Source organism: Ostrinia furnacalis, unplaced genomic scaffold (genome assembly GCF_004193835.3).
Source record: "Ostrinia furnacalis isolate ACB-3 unplaced genomic scaffold, ASM419383v2 OfSCF5252, whole genome shotgun sequence".
NCBI lineage: Eukaryota > Metazoa > Arthropoda > Insecta > Lepidoptera > Crambidae > Ostrinia > Ostrinia furnacalis.
The window spans coordinates 67,645-91,623 of NW_021135491.1; the positions used below are offsets into that span (position 1 = coordinate 67,645).

Here is a 23,979-nt window from a genome sequence, read left to right on the forward strand (position 1 = left end):
TCTACGATTTTTCATAGTTTAGAAGTTATCGTTAATTTTGTGATTTTTTCAAATTTTATGACCTGACCTTTAATTTTTTTTATCTTTTTTTTTGGGTTGACTTTTCTCAGATTTCTTTTTGTTGACAGATTCCCTATTAGTTGCAGATATTTGACAAAAATAATCACCTTCCTATCTTTGATGCAAAATACAAAATGTTTGCCAGAAACATAAAAAATATGCTTTTAGCAGAACATTCTAAAATTTTCAATTGAAATGTATGAGAAAAAAAAAGAATTTCCATAGGTCCAAAATAATTTTAAAAACTGCGCAGTTTTCTAAACTTTCATAATAACACAAAAGAACATTTACTTAATAGGCCATTATTTTCTGTAATCGCTCTACTAAAGTGGTAAGTCGGAGATTCCGTTACATGTTTTTGACTTTCTTAGGACTTAGTAATATTTGCAATCCCCTAAGTTTACGTTATGTAGAACACATTTAGAGACAATAACTGAAAAGTTTTTTTTTTATCCACAACGTGGAAGCTCTTGCTCTTCATGTGGTATACAAAAGGGAATATGAAAATTTTGATGATAAACCATATTAGAATGCAAGAAGCTTTTGTACATATCGCACCCTTAATAATATAGGGGCACAACTCAAAATTTTTGGTTTTTTACTTTTTGTACTAGAGAGGCATATTTTCGTCAGTTCTACAAGATGGCTTTCACAGAAATCGAAAACAATGTTCAGATTAAAGAGTTCTAAATTTTGTGCCCCTTCCATACTTTCATCTATCTTCCCGCTAGAAGGGCTGAATCAGAGTCATGCCGATATTTGTCGGATCCGGCCCCCGCGACTGTNAAATCGAAATTAAATGATGCGATTTGGGTATTTAGGTGAAATTACTAAAAAACTTAATATAAAAGTAGCCGCCTGACATGGAACGTGTTATGGGGGCTGAAAATATAGGAAATGACCCATTCTATCCGCCAAATCATTTTGGCACACGATGCGCCAAACACCCTGTATAGTTGTATAGAATTTACAACTTGGCGTAAAATATGAAATAAATGGTGTTGTTGTATAGAATTTACAACAGATGAATTCGTTATCCGTTGGTGGTTTTTCTCTTGTTTTTTTTTTACCAGATAATTTAGAGAAGTAAAGAAGTCAGTCTGCTTCTTTGTTGATGATAGATTGACTCGTAAATTGATTCCTGTTGTAATATTTTTGGGTTAAAAGAATGATTTCTGAAAAAGGAAAGGTTTGAGGATTTGTAGTAGTTGTGGAATACAAGGTTTAAATTGTGATGTCTGGGTGTTGGAATTTTTTTGTAAAACTAAAATGTTACAATTTACCTTTATCATAAGCCACCTACCGGCAATCTGAAAATCATTGAGGGGGAGGCAGGCATATTATGTTCAGCAGTGGACGTTCTGTGTTGAGCAGTGGACGTTCTGTGTTCAGCAGTGGACGTTCTATGTTCAGCAGTGGACGTTCTGTGTTCAGCAGTGGGCGTTCTGTGTTCAGCAGTGGACGTTCTGTGAACTTCGGTGGTTGAAATGATGAGAAACTAATTATTTACCGTATCGTCTCGATGTCACATTGTAATGAAGAGTCAACTGCAGATTTAGAATACTTACTCTTGAAGTGCAAGAACTAGCATTCAAAGACTGGCCATGAAAAATGACCTTTCATCAGTGGCGGCGTAGCATGGGTTGGCACCCGGGGCGACCCGAAGATTGAAAAACATTCCCCCCCCCGTATCATGACATAGACCGCAGACTTGTCATGCAGATGCGCCAGTGAGTACTAATCTGCGCGACTTGTGTCACCCCCTGATGCTTGGCACCCGGGGCGGACCGCCCCCACCGCCCCCCCCTTACGCCGCTACTGCCTTTCATCAATTTACATAAACGCGTTCTGCAGGTGTACGCGTACCATGCTTGTGTGGGTGAGATATGACATGTTCTGTTCACATATCATAAATTGTTGAAGCATACGTTGTTCTTCGACTGTAGAGTTAAACATTCTAAGTACTAAGTTACTTAGCGTTGAGACTGTATTCTGAGGAGCCGATTTTACATGAGATTCTTCAATGTTTTCTGTATTGGAGTGGTGAAGTTTATCAACTGGCTGGTTTGGCTGCTGTTTCTTCAGTAATGCTGTCTGACTCCGTATCAGACTCGTCAACTTCTATAATTTTATCGATTTCAGCGTGACGCTGGTCCATCACGTGAAAACAGGTCCATCTATGGACGCTGACAGCGTCCATAGATGGACCTGTTTTATAAAACTTATCTTCCAGATGACGCACACGTTTGCACTGCTTTTGCCAGTCTTCTGCAGTAATTGGTTCAAATGCATCTTCAGTCAATTTTACAATGTTGCCGCTTTCTGCCCTACATTATTACTGGCTACTCGCCTTTTTATAAGACTCCACAAAAAATCAATGGCTATTAAAAAAGATAAAATTACTTAGCTTAAGATTTCCGATTAGTTCAAATTCAAACTCATCAACGCCATAGTTGGGTGGCATGAAATCACCAGGGTTAAGTAGAACTGAAAAACCTGGATCGTGTGGTGGTTGCGGGCTTGTGATCCAATATGTAATATGCATATCGGTTTTAGAACACCTTGCTTATTTACAGTGACAGTGTGGTAAGGCGAGTTATCCATGACAGTTAAAATTTTAGACGGTAAAGGTATCCATTTCTCACGTAGCCATTTCATAAAATTTGTCCTGTTTATGTCGCCATGGTAATCTTCTGATTTCGTCTGCGATTTAAATATTAATTGCGCGTTTTGTATTGAACCCATTTCACCACCTGCACGGACAATTATCCAGCGGGCTGAAGCCAAGTACCAAGAATCACTGGTTAAAACTCCTTCCTCCTCACCAGTTCGACAACAGTTTTTAACAGAATACGAAGCGTGAATATTTGTTTCATCGAAAAATTCGACAGGTTGGCATTCAGTACGATTTTGTCTCAAAACATCTGTCTCCAAGCTACAATTTCATGACGTTCCATAGGTACTTTTCGTTTAGAGCAAAATTTTTGAGATACACCTGAAATGTAAAGAAAAACTTCGAGGTTATGCTGTGTTGGATTAGTAGCTGTAGTTTTCCAATATCTTGGCTATCGCTGCCAAGCCTTCCAGCTTGGTGTCCTCCGCTGACCGCAAGTAATGGTGGGGGCTGCAAACTCCTCTGCCTCTCACGCAATCGATATTCAATTTAAATATACGCATTATCGGCTTCAGTCAGACTTCTCAAACTGCTGAAGTAATGTAACCTCGTAGTCACTGCAAATTATGAAGATATTCATTTAGAAGTGCGAGGGACCGATGGTGCCTCGATGAACATCTTTAAGAGTAGGAAAAAGAGGTCGGAGCTATTGATAAGGGACGAAAGCAAGTTAATGAAAAATGATTTGGAAAATAATGTAACATTATCTACAATAAATTTAGAGGAAACAGTTGGTATTCGATTCGAGAGTCAAGGAGCAAGAGAGTATGTATTATAGTGACACTTTAAACAATTTTTTTCGCCACCCGCAAAACGGGGGCATGGAGCGTCGCAGGTGCAGCAAATTTTCATTACAGCTGTCACAGTATTAGTGTGGTTAATAGATAATTGTCTTGCACTGTCAAAACGGTCATAGGTATTTGAAAAATTTACACTATAAACACTATACAATACACAGATTTTAACGTTATTTCACTTATAATTACATAAAACAGTAACAGTGATGAGTTTAGAGACCTTTTTTGATATTTAATTAAATAAAAATCATTAAATAAATTGGGACAAGTTCAAATCAGCTGTTAGCGGTAGTGTTGCCACAGGAAAAATCCACGAGCCAATTGTGGCCCCCACAGTTGGTGCTGTCAATAAAAGTTTATCTTCTTCTTTTCGTGTCGACAACAAACCTACACAGTGTCAGCCCAAAACTCCGCCACAAGAGTGGCGTTGTCAGTAGCACTCATCAAATCCTTCTGAGTGCAGTTGCTTGGGCACTCAGGGCGTGACATCAGGTGCATCATCGACTGGGGAACAAAACCGCACCTGCACTCCGTGCTCAAGCCATCCAAGAATCCCCACCAGGCCAAAGTTTATCTGATCATTGGTAAATCATGGTCCTTCCACAGTATGAAGAAAATTGTAATTGCCTCCATATTTGACGATAATCTGTCGGTCTCGAATATCTTTTCTGAAATTGTTTGATGAGAGCTACGCTACGTATGATTACGTTCAGGCTGGTCTTTCGGAGATGGCACTCAGAATCTAATATAGACCAAGCTGTTGCCCAGTGCTGGGCCTAGATACGCTGCTACTGTCCTTGCTCTACTGACCACTCTAATAGCTTCACTGCCTCTCACGCAATCAATATTCAATTTAAATATACGTATTTTCGGCTTCAGTCAGACTTTTTAAACTGCTGAAATAATGTAAACTCGTAGTCACTGCAAATTATGGAGATTATCCGCGTGGTGATTGAGGGAATGGTCCCTCTATGAACATCCAAATGAGCATTTTGGTTTAAGAGTATGAAAAAGAGGTCGGAGCTTGATAAAGGAGGAAAGTTAGTTAATGAAAAATGATTTAAAAAATTAATGTAACAATATTTACAATAAATTCAGGGGAAACAGTTGGTATACGATTCGAGAGTCGAGGAGCAAGGGAGTGTTAACTTTACACACTTGTTATTCGCCGGCCACAAACGGCGGCATGGGGCGCCAGCAACGGGGGTGCAGCAAACAGTGTTCATTATGGCCGCCACAGGTAAATATAATAAATAATAGCTTTAATAAATGTGTGGTCAATAGAAGCTAACTCGTTGTAATTGTCTGATCATTGGAAACTTATGGCCATTCCACATTATGGAGATGTTCGGTATGTGCCTCTGTATTTGACGATAGTCTACCTCTAATTTCTTTGTTGCCAATGTCAAGAGGCAATGTTTATGTGACGGCAGCGCCATCTCTTCTTCTAATGTCCATGATGATGGGCCTAGATACGCTCCTACTGTCCTCGTTGCTCTACTGACCACTCTAAATACTCTAATAGCTTCACTGCCTCTCACGCAATCAATATTCAATTTAAATATACTTATATTCAGCTTCAATCAGACTTCTTAATCTGCCGAAGTAATGTAACCTCCTAGTCACTGCAAATTATGAAGATATTCTACACATAATATAAGGGACCGATGGTCACGTCTATGCACATCGATATTAAGAAGAGAGGTCGGAGCTGTAGATCAGGCATGATGGTTGGTTGATAAAGAATGTTCTAAGAAATAAATATAACAATATTTACAATAAATTGAGGGAAAACGGGTGTTCGATTGGAGAGTCAAGGAGCAAGAGAGAAGGTATTATAGTGACACTTTATACAATTTTTTTCGCCGGCCGCAAAACGGCGGCATGGAGCGCCGCAGGTGCAGCAAATTTTCATTATAGCTGTCACAGTATTAGTGTGGTTAATAGATAATAATTGTCTTGCACTGTCAAAACGGTCATAGGTATTTGAAAAATTTACACTATAAACACTATACAATACACAGATTTTAACGTTATTTCACTTATAATTATATAAAACAGTAACAGTGATGAGTTTAGAGACCTTTTTTGATATTTAATTAAATAAAAATCATTAAATAAATTGGGACAAGTTCAAATCAGCTGTCAGCGGTAGTGTTGCCACAGGAAAAATCCACGAGCCAATTGTGGCCCCCACAGTTAGTGCTGTCAATAAAAGTTTATCTGATCATTGGTTAAATCATGGTCCTTCCACAGTATGAAGAAAATTGTAATTGCCTCCGTATTTGACGATAATAATCTTGTCTGTCTCGAATATCTTTTCTGAAATTGTTTGATGAGAGCTACGCGTCGTATGATTACGTTCAGGCTGGTCTTTCGGAGATAGCACTCAGAATCTAATATAGACCAAGCTGTTGCCCAGTGCTGGGCCTAGATACGCTGCTACTGTCCTTGCTCTACTGACCACTCTAATAGCTTCACTGCCTCTCACGCAATCAATATTCAATTTAAATATACGTATTTTCGGCTTCAGTCAGACTTTTTAGACTGCTGAAGTAATGTAAACTCGTAGTCACTGCAAATTATGGAGATTATCCGCGTGGTGATTGAGGGAATGGTCCCTCTATGAACATCCAAATGAGCATTTTGGTTTAAGAGTATGAAAAAGAGGTCGGAGCTATTGATAAGGGACAAAATTTTAAAAATTAATGTAACATTATCTATAACAAATTCAGAGGAAACAGTTGGTATTCGATTCGAGAGTCAAGGAGCAAGAGAGTATGTATTATAGTGACACTTTAAACAATTTTTTTCGCCACCCGCAAAACGGGGGCATGGAGCGTCGCAGGTGCAGCAAATTTTCATTACAGCTGTCACAGTATTAGTGTGGTTAATAGATAATTGTCTTGCACTGTCAAAACGGTCATAGGTATTTGAAAAATTTACACTATAAACACTATACAATACACAGATTTTTACCGTTATTTCACTTATAATTACATAAAACAGTAACAGTGATGAGTTTAGAGACCTTTTTTGATATTTAATTAAATAAAAACCAGTAAATAAATTGGGATTAAGTTCGAATCAGCTGTTAGCGGTAGTGTTGCCACAGGAAAAATCCACGAGCCATTTGTGGCCCCCACAGTTAGTGCTGTCAATAAAAGTTTATCTGATCATTAGTAAATCATGGTCCTTCCACATTTTATGAAGAAAATTGTAATTGCCTCCGTATTTGACGATAATAATCTGTCTGTCTCGAATATCTTTTCTGAAATTGTTTGATGAGAGCTACGCGTCGTATGATTACGTTCAGGCTGGTCTTTCGGAGATGGCACTCAGAATCTAATATAGACCAAGCTGTTGCCTAGGGCTGGGCCTAAATACACTCCCTGCTCTACTGACGGCTCAAAAACCTCCACCGCCTCTTATGCAATCAATATCCAATTTAAATATAGATTTTTCGGCTTCAGTCAGACTTCTTAAACTGCTGAAGTAATGTAACCTCGTAGTCACTGCAAATTATGAAGATATTCTACACATAATATAAGGGACCGATGGTCACGTCTATGCACATCCATATTAAGAAGAGAGGTCGGAGCTGTAGATCAGGCATGAGGGTTGGTTGATAAGAATGTTCTCTGCGCCGCGGGTGCAGCAAACATTTTTCATTATCACCGCCACAGTATTAGTGTGGTCAATAGGTAATTGTCTGATCATTGGAAACTTTGGCCATTCCACATTATGGAGATGTTCAGTATGTGCCTCTGTATTTGGCGATAGTCTACCTCTGATTTCTTTCGATGCCAATGTTTAATCTTCATGACGGCAGCGTCATCTCTTCTCCTAAATTAATGTCCACGAGCCAATTGTGGCCCCCACAGTTAGTGCTGGCAATAAAAGTTTATCTGATCATTGGTAAATCAAATAAATGCCATTGTAGTATGTGCCTCTTAAGCAATCCCATTTAAATGTAGTATTTTCGGTTTCAGTCAGACTTCTTAAACTGCTGTAAGTAAGTAACGTAACCTCGTAGTCGCTACAAATTATGAAGATATTCGGTGAATAGTGTGAGGGACCAATAGTCCTTGTCAGCACATTGCGATTAGCAGCAGATGTTCTTGATGTGATATTGCGGCTCGCTTGGTCTTCCGGATATGGCGCTCAGACTCTAATGCAATCATATCTTTTCCTTGCACCTTGGCTGTGGTGCGTGCATTGCAGAATCCTTGATGGGATTATACTTTTCAAAAAGTACCCTTTCAACGTTTCCCATAACTCATTAAGATATTATGCCAAATCTAGCTGTCTTACTACAAGTTACTACGGATACACTTCACCCAACTAAGTCTTCCTTTCCATAAAAGAAGTGATTGCGAGTCCGAGTCACAAAAAAGAAGCTTACCTACTTCATTGGAGTGTACAATTTCTGAAACTTGTTGTTAAATATGAAAATACTACTTGTAAGATGTGAAAATGGGTACCTTCAGAACCATGCGGTTTGTAAGTCGTTTACCCTAAACGTTCTTTTCTTTTCTGGGATTCAACATACATCATGTGGCACAAAATTATTTTTAATTGCCCTTGCTGTGATATGTAGTCTACTCTGTGAACAAACTGCAGCACTAAATTAAATACACTGTAGTCATTTATTGTGGGCTGGTGATTTCCATATTATTTAAAATCTTTCCAGTTGTTACTTTTCGTGTCTTGCATTCTTCAGAAAACAGTCAATGATTCTAGTTGAGTGGAGTTGCGAGTTTTTTCTATTTGCCTAAGATGAACTTCTGGTCACCTACAGTTCCAGCAAGTTTTGGTTTACTCCAACATGTTGATGTAGTTGAAGGTTCATCAGACCGTTTTATAACCCAAATAGCAAAGCAGATAGCATGTTTACATCCTCCTACAGAGCTGCACAGTTGTTGCATTCTACCATGACTATATTTTCGACAGATTCATCGATTACAGCTGAAATTTGGTACAAGTTAACCTTTACTTTATGTTCTGGTGTTACCCTGCATTTAACAGTGCATAGTTTCCTTCTTTCTTAACTTCTACATCTTACGTACGGCTGTGTCAACATAATTATGCTTCCCGTGATGCTAGTAATGCATTTTCGTGAAAGTATTGCAATAGCATTAAACAGTCAACTTTCGGCAAGTTCCTGCTATCGGCAACTAGAAATCCTTCCGAAACGCATTGTGATTTAGTTCAGATGCGACTGAAGTTCCTACCTTGATTAATTTATTTGTTTGCGTAAACAAGACATAGACATTAAATAAACGTAACAAGCAGGCATAGACGCAGAGATGGTCATCGCTGTCTACACGGAGCCTTCAGTTGGAGAGGTCCCAACTTTCAAGATGGCCGAGGCGTCGAGATTTCGAGAACTGATATCGCCTGTTACGTACACGCACACTCCGGTCCTAGGCACAAAGGTGATGTGTTCGCAGAAGACGATCCAATTTCAGGATTTTTAAATATTAGGATTAGTGTAATCTTCAATTACGTTGAGGTTTTATAAAATAGAAAAATAGCGAACGGCGCGCTCGAGAGAGAGTAGGTGACAAAGATGGCCGGAGACGCGCTAGTGTCGTACGCACTTCCTCTTTGGAGGCCAATAGTGTTGCGTGGTTGGTGAAACATAGCGATGCGCGATCACGTCTCGGTCAAGAAGAGCAAGGCCGGCTTTGCTGTCTCGAGGTGGTAGTGAATAGCATTAAAGTTGTAGTGTAAGCTCCTGGTGTTGCATAAGGCCACGGCCAGGGTGGGTGCCATGGTAGATTTGCTCTTGCCCCAGGCATTATTAAGCGCGAATTTGCCCTCCCCAGAATACGAAGGGCGGCCTGGGCATCCATAGTCAGGTGAGCATTGATGTCCAGAGAGGGATTCTCCAACGCTGTAACGCAGCAGTTAGTAAAATAGTTTTCAACTGCGCCATCATTCCTGAGAGGGGAAGAGGGTTGGGTCTCCGGCGAAACACACTCACTCACTCGGCGATACATAAGGGTTGTTTCACACCGGTTTTCTGTAAGGCCGTGGTATCATTCCTGTCGAACCGGTTCGTATGTGCCGAAGCATGATTCTCCCACGTCAAAACACAACGTCACGAAAAGTCCTGAAACACATGGCACGTGGTTGTTATTTTTGTTGGTCCCGTACCCCAAGATTTCACTGAAAAAATTCTTGAGTGGTCTCTAGGGTTAGTGGACGTCGGGAGGCACAGAGAGCTGTTACAATTGAGTAAGTGTTTCTGCAAAGAAAGTTTTCTTATTTGCACTCAAAGTCAAAGTCAAAATTTCTTTATTTGTATAGACTATTAAATAGTTCTTACAAATCGTCAAATATTTTGCTCTTAAGGAGCCTCTACATGTCTCATAATCTTTTTACCCTACCAGCGCTTCGAGACCAACATTTAGCAAGTGCTGAGAAGAAGCGCCGCAACAAACTCAGTCACCAGTCTGCCGGTTAATATAAATAAATAGAAAAAGCAGTAGTAGGTACATTTGATTCAGGAGCAGTACACTGAATTTACCACGCATTCTTGTATGGTGTATGTTATAAGAATGGGTATACAAAATTGCGTGGTGTATTAAACAAGGTAGTAACGTGCTAATATCTAGAATTACAGATTAAGATACTCAAAACAGGTCGCACTGATGAAATCAGCGGATCTGACGAAATAAGAAGAAAATTGAAGATATCTTCATTTGTACGCACTCTACTGCTTTTACGGGAATTGCCTACAATGCTTCTTCAGGTCGGCCCATGATCTGATCTCAACATTAGCCAAGGGGATGGAATAGGATCCCTGTTCGGGCGCCATGTAAATTAGAAAATTGCCGGGGCAAAATAAAAGTAAATTTTTGGTAACCATAACAATTTATTGTGTATTTACTAAATACATACATCCAAAAAGAAGAAAAATATTTATTAGAAGGGATGGGTCGTTGGGCCGTTTGGCTGGTACCATTTACTTAAGTAAATTTAAAATTAACGCGCGGTCTACTTCACCACACACCGCTCGGCTCAACTAAACCTTTACACCCGTTGTGTGCAGCAAGTAATTTGGAAAGAACCATTTTGCGAATTATAAGAAGAAGGAGATGTCGATAATAATTTATTATGCGTGTGTATTTGACGCTTGAATCTTTAAACGCGCTGAGCGAACTATAGTTCCGAGTAAAATTGGGATTAATTTCCAATTGTATTTAGTTTATTTCGTCCAAAATATATTCAAATTTTTCATGCAATTCAGCAACGCTCTGTTTTCGCTAAAAACTTTTGGTTCGATCAAGAATCAAAATTTGTAAAATTTGATGGATTATGGACATACAGAAATACTATTTTGTAGATTTGCGTGGATTTATTGAAATCAATCAGAGCACAGTACATATCGGACTTCCTAACTGTGTTACCATCGTTGGTGGTACCATGGCCTTGTTTCACCAATAAGCAGGCCGAAATTAGTTTTAAAGCGATCTTGAATACTTTTCTTTCTAGAATATTTCAATTCTTACTCAGCTTTTCCTCTTACTGACCATTTCTTCGTATCAAGTCTGTACGAAATGTGTAAAAGGCATTCCATTAGGTTTATACGCGCATGCAGCGAAGACATTCCCAATTCTGACATATCGGCAGAAGTTTGTTCCTACTTGTTTCAAATCATTCATTTCCATTGGTTTTGCTAAGCAAATGACAGTATTTGACTTCGCTTCGGAAATAAATAAATAAATAATTTAATTGATTAATTCATTTTTAATTGTAAATTCGCTTCGGAAAGAAAAGTACAAATCTTAGCATCAACCATTGGCATCAGAAGTTGATGCTGAACTGTGCTCTTATACTCGATTGGACCCTGTAGAGATCAAAATTTTAAAGAACTTTAAACAATCGAATTGCCTAATGTGGGAATCGAACCCACGACTTGGGCAGTATAGGCAGTAGACACCTGCATTGTGCCTGCATCGTGGTCTCCTCGGAGGTCATCGCCACGGCACTCTTGGCCAGGCCTGTAGTATCTGATGGCTCCTCCGTCGGATCAGATTAATACTCGGTTATACACATCCTCAATGTCACAATCGTAAAATATCCTCCAAAACATCCAGTCCAAATCACCGATGTTCGCTCTCCCTCGCCGGTCCCCTGCATGTCCCCCCGCCGATCATTCCTCTGCCCGAGCTGCCTGACATGGGGACCAGTCTGACTGGACTTGTGAAAAATTTACAAATTAATGAGCTGAACTTTAAATATATCCATGATAATCTTTAAAACAATCAAGAAGCAAGCCGGGCTTGTTGCTGCAATGGGAACAGAAAAATGTTGCAGCTTTTATTTCTAAACAATACCCGCAATCTTTGCGTTCTGTAACACCTTTGTCATTTTAGGTAAATGTGACCTGTATTTTCCATTTCCGCCATTTTAGGTTAATTTTTGATATCTCCGCTATTAGAGTTGCTACGTCGTGTGCAGGCTCTGGTCGACTACGGGAAACCTCGAGAACTTAGGCTGTCTGTCTGCGTTTATTAATTTACGAATAACATTTATACGAAAATCATAAACATCATAAATTATTACATATTTGAATTGGCTGACTATTACATAACGTATGCCTTCAACATCATGACTTGCATTACATGTGTTATAATTTTTGTATACCACCTCGTGGATTTGTTATAACGGGAATAATATGACAGCATCTAGCTGATCGTGTCTACACCTTTCATATATTTATTATATTCATGGACAACTCTGTGTTTCGACTTCTTTTATTTGTATAATTTACGAAGTTAGAATCGTGCCCAGTAGAAATCATGAGAACCGTTCTTTTATCTCTTTAATTAGAGGCACATACCCTACGCGATATATTATTCTATATAATTACCGCGTTTGGACTTCGTTTTTAGGCAACTTGGTCGTTGTAAAGTGCCCGTGTAATATTTTTTTTTGACAATAGATTATCTGCAAGAGAAACGCTATTATAAAAATTGTTTATGTATAATGAGTGTTCTGCGTATAAATAATCCTCCATTAACATCATTACTACTTATTTGCATGACCTTTTCCTCGGAGGAGAACGTCATCTGATGCGCAATACATATGAATATTTTGCGTCATTCCTTTAGTGTCTGTGAGGACATAACACCATATTTATGCCTTTTACCTTGAATGAATTGTCTAATCTTTAAATGCCCGCGGCCCGCGCCACAGAACTACACTTTCGTCAATAGTCAGATGTCATATAGCCTGTGAAATAATAAGCCTAGAAAATCATGAAGTTCTTCTACGTTGATATCTCTCCAACTTGATATTCTGCTGTGCTGATTTGGGCTCTCCAGAAGCACTTGTATTTGGTGGGTATTAATGCGTTAAAAATAAATGGAAATAATCAATAGGGGTCTCAGCTAGTATGAATATGATGTTAAGGCCTCACGTTGGTGCATGAGAACGACGTCTTCGACCTCATAATCTAGTGGGTTTAAGTCGGGTGATCGAGCAGGTCATGTAATGGATACAATCGCCCGATCAATCGACCGCGGTTAGTTTGCCTTACTTGACGGCTGTAGTTAGCTGGACAACCGTCGTGTGCCACAGTGTACGCCGCTGCAACTGTGGGACGTCTCCCAACAAAATGGGCAGCTGGTTTTCTAGGAACTGTAAATAGTTTGCAGAATTTAGTGTCGGGGGCAGGACTTTGCCATTAAAAATCCCCGTCAGCAAATGAATTTTGTATTGGTACTCTGATCTATCTTCTCGTATCGCATAGGGATTGAATCTCTGCCAGCTGTGCAAATAAACCAGTTGCATTTGCAGTTGCACCTGTGCCATGTGCCTGTGCATTTATCAAATAAGTTTGTTAAGTTTTGGCCTTGGTAGGAGCATCTTATTTATACAGTGGCATCTTTTGTTACATCATCTGTATTCGGTATTCTATATGCACAAATTACAATGGATGCAATTAAAGAGCCATCAGATGTTTGGCATACACTCACCTCATGTGCCTTAGAAGCAGCGATACGGCCCTATCTCATTGCGTACCACAAGCATGTTCTGCTTCCCATTTCAATTCACTTATCGCAGCTTCATTGAATGAGTCTCTCATCATGTCTGTAACTTTATCTACGAAAATCCAGTTTAATATCTAACAACTGATTCATTAAAAATCTGTGTAATGGAATATTGCATCACAACACCACTGGGTAGAAAATCCTTCTGATACTAAAGCAACTCGCAGTTGTGAATATTTCTTTACTTGGCTTCTGCTAAAAAGATCATCTGAAGTTGTGTTAGTCGGTGAGGTAGGTACTTCTTTTTTCGACAACAGCTGCACAGTTGTGTATTTCAGTGGCCATAGTAGGTTCTCCAACTGATGTAGTTTATTTGAAAGCAGGTTCTTCAGAACGGCGATGGACCCACATCAAAAATGCTACTGCATGCTTGCATCCCTGTTAGGTTATCTGAATATGAAACGATGAGCTTGATAAACTTGTGTTCATTTTGGACATTGTAGGAGGACACCATTACACTTGGGTTTGACAACAGACCATAAAAAAGTACACAGTGGCGCCACCATGGACGTTTGTGACATTGGAATAATTGTTTAGTTATAACCCAGCTGAAGCTGCACAGTCATGGCATTGGCAGCTGATCGATGCTTACTTGCATGTGATGTCGACGAGTTGCCACGAATATTTTGGAAAAAAATATTTTTTATTTCTTTTAAAGTGAAATATGTCTTTTTAGCACCAACTCAACAGTCAGATTCCATTATGATATCCCATGTGGACTGATAAGCCTAGAAAAACATTAAATTCTCCTATGTTGGTATCTCTCCACCTTGATATTCTGCTGAGCTGAAGTGGGCTCTTCAAAAGCACATGTATTTGGTGGGTATTAATACTGTGGGGGCTAAATCGTATGCCACGAATCACACGAACACAAAATAGCGGGTTGAATAAGATGTTGTACAGCATTATTTGGAGAGAAAAAATCGCGGAAAATGGGCAAGTGAGGAATATAGCGACCACTTCGCGTCTTGAACAGTACCGAATCAAAAAATACAAACGATATGGACACTCACTTGCAGCACATCAAGGGTCTTCTAACCGGTGTCCACTACGTGAAGATGAAACTTCATAACTTTCATTGGTGCATGGGAACGACTGAAGATGGCCCGTCTGTTCCCACACATGCTTCTCAGAGGAGTCGGCCGTCTGGTCGTCGACTTCATTCTCTTCCTAGGAAGAGGAGTAGGAAGAAGTTCAGCCGTCGTAAAGGGTTTCCGCCACACATTGGATTATTATGGAAGAAAAAATATTTCAAGATTGTCCTGGCTTATTTTGGGTTTGACGCAGACCATTCGCATTTATTTTTATTGCCTGTTCCCAGAGTAAATGATGTGGAGATCTTTTTTTAACACACCCTTTATATATTTTGCCCCTTCAGGTTCAGAATGTCCAATTCCCAATGTGGTTTCAAAATGTCCGGACATTCCGGGAATTGGACATTTTGAAACCGTTGGACATTCTGAACCTGAAGGATTTTGCCATTGGGAGTATGAAAACTGCTGCTATTTAGTGAATCAAATAATCTATCCATCTAAAGCACAAGGGGAATGAGGTCGCGGCATTCTAAAGGTATCTTGCGCTCAAGTGTTCAGTTGCGACAGCAACGCTATGGCTGAACACTTGAGCTGCAGTTTCAACCTTCATTTTTTTAATCTTGTCTTTATGAATATGTTCGTCAGTAAGTTTTTGTGCGACTCTCATCTGCGGCATCAATTTATCTGCGGCATACAGCAGTTCAAAATATTCCCATTTTACTTTTTTTTTTTTGGTTTTGTTCATAATAAATTAAATCTTTATTTAAAAGATTGTTTCTCAACCCTTTTAGTAAATGAGGGACATCGTAAATTGGTATGATAGATTTCCTATTCACATTGAAGTGCCTGTACTTACATTCGATACCCTTTCTTAAATACTGAGCCCTAGTTTCATCTAGGTACAAGTTCGTTTAAAACACTAACATTAGCTGTGCATTGGTCACATACTGTGGCTATAATTTGCAAACCGGTGGCTTGTACATTTTCTATGACTTCTAATACAATTTGCTTAAGAGCGTCATTTTTTAAACTGCTGGTCAAATAATAAGTCACCGGTTGTTTAAAATTGGCTACAATGCCTTTCACCATGAATGAACACCAAGACGTGATTCGCAATATTACGATCATTTGTGAAACCTTTTAAAGCGTCTTTTGCCGCATCATAATATTAGTTGTTTATTTATTTATTTATTTAATAGGACAACCAACAGGACATACACTGGAAGACAATCAATATTTACAACGTATTTAACTTAATCTAAGTGCTGCCTTAATTATAGGTTGCCACGGCATGCAATAGTGGACTTATACATAAACAGTGTCTACACTTGAAGAAAAGAGTTTCTTCAGCGAGTATTATTTAGTAGTAGTAGTGTTAATGACATCTCGTCAAAGATTAGGGTGCATAACATATAGGCCAGTAGAATTAAACACAAAAATTGATTAAATCGGAAATAATTCCTACAAAAGATTTTTTTGCTTTAATGGCTTCATTGGTTGCCCATTAAGACTCTCCTAAGTTTTCGACTTCGACGGAGTTGTGCTTAAGTGGTGGGGGCCCCCGAAAGGGGCGTTTTTTCGGTTTTCCGGTTACACCGCGTAAAGGACTTACCCTATCGAAAAGTGGTCTTCATGACGGTTAAAGGGCACTTAATCCTGCATTGAATAAGACCAAATTCATATGTTTTGGACAAACCGTTCTCGCGCTAAAGTTCGGCAAAGTAGAAAATATACGTATAATTAATGACCCTCTCCACGTCCAATGGCTTGTTACCCACATGCTTCCAAGCCTTGTAAAGGGTCGCCTTAACCAGTGTAACCCTAACAAGGCTCACGAGTTTGATTCGCTTATCCTTGTTCGTCCCAGCCGTTCCTTAACTGCGGTTGCTGCACCTCTTCCTGGCACTCTCCTGAACGACTCTGTGTTACCTAATGTGGCTGCCCCTCTTCCTTGTACCCACCTGTACGATTTCATTGCTTAGCCATATGCCTGGTCCAAGGTTCGACGCTACAAAATCAACTTCGTACGAGTGAAAATAGTTTGAATACTATTTCCCGTGCTTGCAACATTTTTCTTTACTGCTTCGCCTCTATTAGTCGTAGAGTGATTGTATATATCCTATAGCCTTCCTCAATGTATGAGCTATTCAACACAAAAATAATGATTTCAATCAAACTAGTAATTCTTAAGATTAGCGCGTTCAAACAAACAAACAAAAAACTCTTCAGCGTTTTAATATGAACTTCTTGTTGTTGATTTTTGGCGTCGAACCTTAGACCAGGCATACGGCTAGGCAACGTAGTCATGCAGGAGGACACAAAGAAGAGGGGCAGCCACAGTAGGTAACACAGAGTCGTTCAGGTGAGTGCCAGGAAGAGGTGTAGCAACCGCAGTTAAGGAACGGCTGGGACGAACAAAGATAGGCGCATCAAGCTCATAAGCCTTGATAGGGTTACACTGGTTGAGGTGACCCTTTTCAAGACTTGGAAGCCTGTGGGTAACAAACCATTGGACGTGGAGAGGGTCATTAAATATACGTATATTTTCTACTTTGCCGAACTTTAGCGCGAGAACGGTTTGTCCAAAACATATGAATTAGGTCTTATTCAATGCAGGATTAAGTGCCCTTCAACCGTCATGAAGACCACTTTTTGATAGGGTAAGTCCTTTACGCGGTATAACCGGAAATCCGAAAAAATGACCCTTTCGGGGGCCCCCACCACTTAAGCACAACTCCGTCGAAGTCGAAAACTTAGGAGAGTCTTAATGGGCAACCAATGAAGCCATTAAAACAATAAAATCTTTTGTAGGAATTATTTCCGATTTAAAAGCTAATTCTACTGGACTAATATTTTGTCTTCGGTGTTCATGGTTTCTACTGTCTTTGCAATTTTATCAAAAATGATTTTATTAATTCCAGGCGTTATTTGAACTTTGGACAACAACATTTTTAAAGTCTTTTTCGATGGAAGTACAAAATCTTTAGACAATAAAGGATACAATTAGGACTTCTTTTATAATATGACAAGGCTATTATTTTTTCTTGTATTGAAAATCCTTTAGGTTTCTTTGCACTTTGGGTTTGCTGCATTCTTGTGAACAGCTTACCCACTCTCGTCATGTCCTTCGTGACCATTTGAAAAGCTGCATTTTCACTTATTTTTCTTGCATTTTCCAATCTGGCTTTAGTGTTAATCCGCGTTTTTTCCGCACAGAAGCAAATACAAAATATAGCGTCCAAATCGCAAACAACACTAAACAACTAAAAAGCGTCCTGGCGCACAATTTGCTGAAGAGCAAGCACATGTAGTCTTCGCAAACTTGACCCGGTAATAATTCAACACTTAAGCGGAGGAACTTACTGAAGCTCGACTCAACGCTAAGCAGAAAACACCAGGCAAATCACGATACACAAAATTGGTTTACAACAACATGCGTACACGCAGAGGTAAGTAGCCATTTTGTTTGATTTGGCGAATTTGACACTTCTTCTTGATTGAAGTTGACATCACATACCATGTATAGTATGACCGGTTAAATGAGACCTCGCCTGCGGAACGCGGGGGCACAGGGGCGGGACGAGAACGGGGACCGTGCGGGGTGCGGGCGGGGATGATATAAAAAAGATTAAATTTCACTAGATAGTTCTCAAGATATGTGACGTCACAGTGAAGTGGTTAACGGTAAACAGGTGGTGATAAATTTTGTAAAATAAATTATTTTCTAATAAAGAAAATAAATAATTTTTAATAAAGTAAATAATTTATTTTATAAAATTTTAATAAAACAATTCATGTCGTATTTTCATGTAAAATTTATTGTGTGCAAGATGTATCCAAATTATTAATCAATCACTTATGTCCATATCAATGTCACTAGAACTTGAGTCTTCACTTTCAAAGCAGCCATCATCCGAATTATCTGAATCATCGTGCACATTAATAATAAAATCAACAACGTCATCTAGAACTCCGTCATCTAGAACTCCGTCATGTGCGCAGTATTCATCCTCGACTTTAATTACATGGTTAACACAACACAATGCTCCCACTTTTCTGCGGAATATTCAGCAAATAAATTTTCCAACATATTTTTTTCTGGTTCAAATTGGAGTCGATACTTTTTTCTGCTAGCTGTCTTTTAATATCACCCCAGACCAACTCAATTGGGTTCAGGTTTGGGTGGTAAGGAGGCAAACGCTGCACTTCATGGCCGTTTGATTTCAATAACTCATCAATTTTATATATGTCCTCTGTGTAATGGCTTTTAATTAATTTGGATAAATCATCCTTTTTTAATTTATCATCAAAAGGCACCTCATGTCGTCGTAGCCAATCTTGCATTTCTGGCTTGGTAGAGGCTATCGTCGGCTTTTTTTCTACTCTAACCGAATGATAAGCTGCATTATCCATTACTATTACTGAATTCGATGGAATATTAGGCATCAGCTTTTCATTTAGCCATTTACTAAAATTCACGAAATTCATTGTATCGTGATAATCACCTGTTTTACATTTGGATTTAAATATCACAAGTGCTCCATCGACAAATCGGGTGTAGCCACCACAATGTATGATGATCAAACGCTCTCCTTTACCAATATGATACAATACTCCGTGTTCATCCTTTGATTGCCAACATTTTGAAACGTTATGAGACGCATTGACATAAGTTTCATCAAGATATAAAATATGTCTTCCTTCTCTACGATACTTTTTAATAGTATTTAGATATTTCCACCTCCACGATGTTATATTTGGCTGTTCAATAAGGAGAATTTTCCTTGTTGTACAATTCTGGATACAGTCTTTTCCGATAGTCCAGTAACGTTTGCTACGGTTTTGTTTAACGGTATATCTTGTTGATATTCATCAGAATTTGGATCCAGTTTTTTTTTTCTAAAATATTCATAAACGTTAAAAGCTATTTACTTGCACTGACTATTAATTTCATCTTAAAAATGTTATCTCATGTATAGCCCTCAAAAAGCGTCCGTAACAAATAACACAAGCGTTCGCTAGCCGCATAGCCAGCGAAATGAATTTTGACAAGAATGCGCCTGCCGCTCGCACCCCGTACGATCCCCGTTTTCGTCACGCCCCTGTGTCCCCGCGTTCCGCAGGCGAGGACTCATTTAACCGGCTTACCTATAGTAGGTAGGCTCTTGGAACATTTAATAATAATTCAAAGTGATAAATCGTAATTATTTCGTAAAAAATAATTACATCACATTAAGATAATTTTCTTATAAAAAATATTTAATTCATTATTTTTTTATTAAATACAAAATCTTTGAAGAATGTAGAGTAATATAGACATCTATCGAAAAATTTTGTCATTACAAAAGAACCATTTTGAACATTTGACAAATGACGACACTAGATGGCGCTGTAATCAATTCTCAGAGCTGTCAAATTGAAATGTTTCATCTGTGACCCCCCAGGGTAGCATCGTCGCTAAGTTTATTTTCTAGGATTTTGCGGTACTTTTGCACTAAAACTGAAGTTGCATTTCAAACTAATGTCACGCCGTGTCTGTGGCCTTGGAGCATTTGCTCCACAAAAAACTGTTACACACTTTTATCGATATTTCTCACGTTTTACATCAGAATATGCCTCATGCTTACGTATTTAGCTAAAATGATAAATACCGCAACTAATAAAGGAAACATTTAGAGATTGGTAGTGATTTAGGTCACAAAAAAGTCACTGATTCGGAACTGACGTCGTTCATACCTAGGGTACTTTTGCATTCATCACAGATTTTTTCAATGAAAATTGCTAACAAACCTCACAAAGTAGATAAATAATTGAAATTTACTTACCGTTCCATGATTTAGCAACTGGTTTTTTTGATATGTGCACTGGGAGACCTGTTCGTCACGCCGAAAGAAACGAAATGGCGGAATGAAAATAGAGTAACTTTAATGACAGATAACTTTTTATTTTCCTTCGAGGCCCTAGCCAAGGCATATATCATTATACAGCCCGGTTCGTCAGGAACGTACTGTAGTAATCTTAATGCAATCGAAAAAAAAATGAGCGTGCTATGCCGCGAAATTTGAATTCATGTTTTCTGGATCATATGCTCCACGCCACAGACGGGGCCATTTTGACATTGGAGCATATGCTCCACGCCACAGTGAGGTGGAACTTTTAAAGAGTGAAGTTTATTGAGCGGTATTGGAAGTAGCACGTTATCGTATGCAGAGCTTATATCCAGAATAGCGACAACAACCTAGTGGTTGTCAGAAAATGCAAGACGAATATCCGTGACAAGTTAACTAATATTTTCAACTCATTCAAACTAAAGTTAGCACTCCTTTCTCTTTCTAAAAATTATATTTATTTATAGCGTCTTGCCAGAAACCAAGATGTGGCGAGTTTGCGGTTACCGCTTTTCTTAAAGGAATGTCCGCAGTATTTTTTAATGTATCGCTGACAGCTCTATCATCCGAGCAGAAATAATGAATAAGAAAAAATGAATTTGAACAATCAATATAAATACTACAGGCTCTAGGCACAAACACGGTGTTAAATCAAAAAAAGTAGTTGATATTGTAGTGGGGAATCATGATCCAGCACAAAGGCACAAATTGTGAACATTTTAATTGTTTTTTCATCTACTGCTTTCTTTGCACTGTTTTTTTACATCGTTTTCATCTCAACTCGTATAAAGCTCCTCAAATTTAATTCTTGAGGCGCTTGTCCTCCAGCTAGTCGGGCGTCAGCCGGCGCCGCTCGTGCATGCATTTAAACACTTCAACTCGTATAAAGCTTCTCAAATTTAATTCTTGCGGCGCTTGGCTGGCGGTCGTGTAGGGTCCTGTATTCCAGCCCGCTCTGGTGCAGCTCCTCGAGCCTGGCCTAGGTACGCCACAGGCTGTTGCCAGACGGCACGGTCTGCCAGGTTATTTGTGTTCAGCTCGACGAGTCCCGTGATATTATCACTTGTTCGAGTAAACTTCACTTCGAAGTCAATCTTGGCATGAGCTAAGCGACCGCCCACCCTGAGAAGACCCACTTCATCGACAAATGGTGACAATTTGCGAAAACTCTTCGACAGCGAATTGAGAGAACCTTTCCGAAAACTATCCAACTCCGACGAAAAAACACTCTCCTACACAATTAATCAAAACCATAAAAGCGCCATGAATTTCGGACGGCTGTAAAGGTTTATGTCAGAAGACTGAAGATACGTTGCTCCTCCTGCACAGGTTCCTCGGTTGAGATGGATAACATTAACGATCAAGTAACGGGCCACTTATCCTCAGACTCAGTCAGCTAATAGGGTCAACTGGTAAAAAGCCACGCGACCCACAATCCGCAGGATTCGTGTGCGTTCCGACGTGTCTCCATCTGTCAGGAGCCACAATCTCCTAGGTATGACTGACCCTATTGGCCACGAAAGCCTTCCACTTCGATGGGCACGACTTGATCCACGTCAAAGCCACACTTGAATCCGACCAAGCGAATACCTGAAGATTTCAATGGGACGGTTTTAAGGCTTCGACCAACGAGTTCATGAGGTCCATAAGCAACATCGCAGACTGAAGTTCTAACCTCGGAATAGATTGTTTAGAAGGTTGCTTACCTTACATTAACGGTACACGAACCTTCGTTATCAACAATTCGACAATAAACGACAGCACAAAACCACGCTCTGAAGCGTCACAGAAACCGTGGAGCTGCAACGAAGCGAAAGGGCCAACGATACGACGACAACAGCTGAGACTCAAAACGCATCCACTCGGAAGAGATCTCCGAAGGCGCATCTACATCCTAGGTAACACCAGATGTCCAAAGAAGCTGCATTAGATGCTTGGCATAAAACGTAACAGGACCGAGAAAACAAAGGGTCATAGATACGAGCGATCTCCGAGAGAATAGTAAGTTTAGTGCAACGACAATCCAAAGTATCTTCTACACGGAAACGTGTCAACATTCTGGTTTTTGCATGTAAATCAATTCATCTAAGTCTCCATTTAAAATGCAGTTTCTTACTTTCTCGGTCAGTGCGAAAAGTTTCCGTCTCCACACTTCTTCGGTGTAGCCCCAATGCTTGTTCCGCGATCTCCAATAGGCGTTCAAGCATGCGCGCTCGATTCCTATCGATTCGAAGGCGCTGCATCCGCCACAAATCTTGTTCTTCGGCGACATATTTAGTGAAGTGTGTGAAAAAGTGACAATACAGATTAAAGTGGTGCACTGTGTTTGAAGTGAGTGTTTATTAATTGTTGGTCCACCAAAAGCGTCACAAACAGCACAGGACGAAGATCGCGGTCGGGAGAACTTTTTCAGTGATTAATTTGAGCGAAATAATTATTTTAACACTATTTATAATCAATTTACATAGGGGATTTTAAAAATGCGTACTGACACAACGACTTCCCAAACTACCCTTCAACCCTTTCGTTTTGTCGTGGACTATTTGTATGTGTAGTGTTATTAGTACTCACAAGGTCGAGTGTTGCGGATTTGAGAGGTTCGACCCCGCTTCGGTCCAACCGGCACCGAATCTTCTGACTCGGACGGTAACAGAGGAGGAGGGGAAGCATTTCCTGCGATCACCTACAAAAATAATAATTTATGATAATATTTCTGGGTTCATTTGTGGTGCAATAGCAGCGGGGAAATTCTCAGGTATTGATGTCTTAAATAAAAACTGGTATGTTCACTGTGTAAGCTAGTGCAAGCGCTGACGTCCGTCCTGTGTGGCGGCCCGACTACGACTGACCCCCACCACGCCGTACTAGTCAGTGTTGCCATAGCGTATTCTTTATTTGTGTAGTAGTACATCACAGTATTGGGTATTTTTTGTTTAACAGGTCCTTGGCTTCTTTATTTAAGCCTTTCTTAATTATTTACGTCTATCTTAACACATCGTACGTTTTCCCTCAGTGCTAAAATTTCACACAAAGCGTGAGCGCCCGCACCGGCGTTCCGCGCGCTATCTGGATCCAACGCCTGTGCGGCCGAACACACATTACGCGTAAAAGTTCGACGCTACGGCTGTGCGGGCGCACACGTAAAGCGTGTAATAATCTGCCCATACGTCAGTGCGGCCCAACACATATGCTGTGTTTTTCTATAAAATATGATTTTCGAATGTTTCTTTTGTCAAATCGCGATCCTGACCACACATACGTTTTAAAAAGCAGTATTACGATGAAAAATACTTGTTAATAATAAGTAAGTAAAAAGTAACTTGTATTTTTAACTTTTACTTAACTTAACCTATTATGAAAGCGCGAGATAATAACGAATCTCGTTTTCCAGAAATCTACTTACATAATGTTTAACTAAGTAGCTAAGTATATAAATGATTTATCGACATAACTCACATA

General features: G+C 39.5%; 1 pseudogene; it reads right to left on the minus strand.

Moving 5' to 3' along the window:
- Positions 1-1,929: 1,929 nt before the first annotated feature.
- Positions 1,930-19,553, minus strand: LOC114360910 (uncharacterized; annotated as a pseudogene).
- Positions 19,554-23,979: the final 4,426 nt, after the last annotated feature.